The sequence below is a fragment of the Triticum aestivum genome, chromosome 4B (genome assembly GCF_018294505.1).
Source record: "Triticum aestivum cultivar Chinese Spring chromosome 4B, IWGSC CS RefSeq v2.1, whole genome shotgun sequence".
Taxonomy (NCBI): Eukaryota; Viridiplantae; Streptophyta; class Magnoliopsida; order Poales; family Poaceae; genus Triticum; species Triticum aestivum.
In genome coordinates this window covers 640,501,437-640,505,399 of record NC_057804.1, presented here as the reverse complement: position 1 = coordinate 640,505,399, position 3,963 = coordinate 640,501,437, and the positions used below count along the sequence as shown (strand labels likewise).

At 46.6% G+C, this 3,963-nt stretch overlaps 1 pseudogene; it reads right to left on the bottom strand.

Moving 5' to 3' along the window:
• Positions 1-355: 355 nt before the first annotated feature.
• LOC123089531 (uncharacterized) lies at positions 356-2,325 on the bottom strand (annotated as a pseudogene).
• Positions 2,326-3,963: the final 1,638 nt, after the last annotated feature.

Genomic DNA, 3,963 nt, shown 5'->3' with positions numbered 1-3,963 from the left:
CATATCTGTATAAAGATTAGTGGTACTTCAGGAAATCAGATTGGTGCACTCACAACTCCTGAAAAGGAAAGCTTTTCTCTATTTGGGTTGGCTACAACTCTCCATCACTGGGGATATTGCTACATCGTGGTGGTGGTTCGAGACAACATGGAGGGTGTCTATATATACAAATAAATAGATGCGCTGGTGGAGGCCTATTTTGCCATATACTTGTCCAAAACGTGTATACGTAACCGTATCACGAGCTGCTAGAGATGCTCTAAATTAGCATAGTTGAAAATATGGATACACGGTAAAACAAAATGGAGGGGGTACAGTACTATGTTGATCATGATATAGAGAAGTCTATGTTGTGTAAAGGGAACGGGGGTACAATAATACTAGTGTAGTATAGAACAACACACAGTCCACAAAGTAAAATAAAATAAAAGTACAATACACCATCGAATCACCACACAGAAAAGCCGGGCCACTCCAAGGCAGGGATGGCTTTATTTAATACTGCTAACTAATGCATGCATCTTCACATCAGATGGGCTCTTGTGTGGCTTCAAATTGGAAATTATAGTTGTTCATACCAGTGAACAGGCCATCATCCATCTTGTAGGTAACAACCTCTCCTGTAATCAGAATGTCCCTCTGAGTGTAGGAGAACGGGACGTCAATAGAACCCTGAGTCGCAGCCGCTCTGATTGTCACCTTGGTCATCGGAGGCACCACAGCCTGGTAGGAGGCCTCTTGTGATGTCGTTGTCTGAATGGATGACCCCCACTCGTACTCTGAGTTGAATTCAGTGGATACCTCAACCTTCCCTTCTGCTATGACCGGGATCCCGGCTCTTAACTTGGTCGTGACACCGATCTTGAGGCTAACAGTCGAGCTCCAGGTCTTGGTCTGCGTCTCCTCGTATTTCAGGGTCAGGGTCTTGGCATGTGTTTCGTTGGTGTCATTGGTTGAAGTCATGCTGGGAAAGGTAAGAGGCTTCTCGCCATAGATCCTAGCTTCGGAGAGCTTGAACTCCACGTCATAGACCTCTCGCGAAAGTACGGCTTCTTCAACCCGTAACCTTGCTTCAAGGGTGATGGTATCGACGGCGGCGTTAAGGCAGCTTGTCTTCTTGTCGGCAGTTAGCCTCTTGCAGTACCTGGAGTTTCCCAGGTTCTGGAGACCGATGTAGTCGGGAAACATGACCACCCTGAAGAGCGTGTCACGGTCTCTGCTACTGGTGTCGGCCGAGTCAGCCCAGATCCAGTTGGGGCTGAGCCTCCAAAACCTGTTGAAGTGGTTCGATTTTATGCGCACATTCCCATTAGCGTAGTTGGGGAAAATAGTGTTGACCACAGTTGAATCTGCAATATCAGATGATGAGAATTCCAGGTAATTGCGTTTCTGGATGATCCTCGCCCGGAGGTACATGTCACTGTCGCCTTTAAAAGCAACATATTTAGGTAGTACCAATTGCTTCGACAGATCAATGGCGGAGAAGTCATGAAGAGATTTAGCTTGATCAACTGCTTTTTCATGCCCTCCGGTTCCCAGAAACAGGTAGGCTTCTTCAGTTGTCCCCTTTTCCTTGGTCATATCAGATTCAGAGCTTGTTATCTGCTGAGGACGGAAGAACCTGCATGCATGCGTTTCCAGCCTATTAGAATGAGGACTACTAGACCAAGCAGCTATCGGTGTTGATCTTTTTTCGTTTTCTTTTTCCTCCAAGACATTACTCGCTCTGTCCCATTATATAAGAGCGTTTTTGTCAGTACTGTCAAAACCGGTCTTATATTATGAGACGAAGGTAGTAATTATTAATTGATTCTGCGTGGAGGCTTTGTCCAATACAATTTTAACAAAAAATTATATTGCTCCAGACAGAGTGAGTATTAGACATAGAATGATTGATAAATCAACGTGTAGACAGAAGAGATAGATGGTACTGTACGTACCTGATGGATAGATTATTGTCCGTGTCCGCGAGAGGGATGGGCTCAAAAAGCGTGCATGACGGCTTGGACAGGTCGTCCTCCGGTTCATTGACGATGCCAATGATCCAGTGGCCGCTGCCTTCACCGACATGTTTGGCCACCCAGTACTTGTTGTTGTGGCAGCACCTGACGTGCAGGAGCCCGTCGTGCTCCTTGGATGGCTCCAGGTAGAATCTAGTGTACGGGCTTGCAAGGACATCGACGTCGTCGGCGCCGTGGCTCAGCTCCTCGAAGAACTTGCCTCCGCCGGGCTCTCCTCGCTCCCTGCTTGCACGCTACCTAGGTACTTGCGGGTATGCTTTGATCGGAAAGCAACGCATTTCGGCGAACCCGTCACTGGAAACATCTCTTCAACTGTGTGCGTGTGTGTGTTGTGTGTGTGTGTGTGTGTGTGTGACTATCTACGTTGTGCATAGCAGCTATATATACTGCTGCCTGCTGCCGCTTAACGTATACATGCAACTCACGTGCGAGAAAAAGAGAACATCATCCTTTCCTGTACAAGTTCTATGAATCCACGAGACCAAACTCATCCTTCCAGATCTCACCTAATAATTCATTTTCCTGGTCACGGACCACTTGGCACAAATTATTGCGGTTCATGCGAGCAGATTCCTCGTTTCCTGCATGCTCCACCAAAAATATCTCACTGAGCCGATCCGGTCTCTCATACTGGAGTAGTAGTATAGTACGAGTGCCAAGTGATTTGGAGCGGCTCAGCTGGCGCGGCGAGCTAAGAGCAAATGACAACGCATGGAGCAAGTCGACACACCGGCCATATTTTTTTAGAGAGAATTCCTTATTTGACCCTTTCTTAAAATTTGCTTCCCTATTTGGCCCAAAATAAAATTTCTTCCCTATTTGACGCCTAAAGTAATTTTTGTTTTCTATATGACACTTTTGTACATTTTAGACACTAACTGTGTTAACTGTGAGGTGAAAAGACCATTTTGCCCCTAATGCATTTTGTAACTATCTTGGATGAAGTAAAAGAGCAACCAATTCACCCATGTTTTAGGGATGTTCAAAGGATGCTGCACATGAATATGCATGCTTCAATATTTTGTCTTACGTAATCTGGTCTGTGTGTGTAAAAGCCGTACAAAACATCCATAGAATTTGTACTAGCATATTTTGATTAGTTCATCATGTTCTGAAGCACAGTATTACACAGTCACATACCACTAAATCCTCTAATTAGCACTTCATCCTGAATTTGTTTACACGTTCCAATTAGCACTACTAGTATATAGTATATGTGATAACTTGTATACCGTGAGAAAAGGCATTTAACATGAATATACTGCTGCCGTGCTGCCGTTTACTAACGTATGCATGCAACTCACGTGCGAGAAAACGAGAGCATCATCCTTTCCTCTACAAGTTCTAAGAATCCACGAGACCAACCTCATCCTTCCAGATCTCACCTAATAATTCATTTTCTTGGTCACGGACCATTTGGCACAAATTATTGCCATTCAGCAGAATAGTTTCCTCGTTTTGTGCGTGCGCCAAAGGATCTATCTACGAGTAGTACGAGTGCCAAAGTGATTTGGAGCCGCTCAGCTGGCGCGGCGAGCCAAGAGCAAATGACAGCGCATGGAGCTAGCCGACACACCGGCCGTATTTTTAATTCCTTTCTCTCGTTGGTCCTCCACTGGCCCATCCACATGGGTTGCGCATCCTCTCTCCGCTCTCACTACAAACACGTTGCATGCATGCATGCATGGCTTTCCTAGGTGGTTGGAGAGTTTTCTTAAAGCATCTCTAGCCGCGTCCCCAGCAAGGCCTCCCAGATGTCTTTTTAGTCGCCGGCGTTAAAAAATCGGCTCAGTCGCGCCTCCAAGGTTCCATTTTTCGCTGGCTCGGGCCGAAATTGACGCCGGCGGACCCAACCCGAACACGGCGCGCTGGGGGGTGTTCGGGGGCGTCGGGCGAATCGTTTTTGGCTCGAAAGAGCCGCGGGCCCTCCTTGCCAGCGACT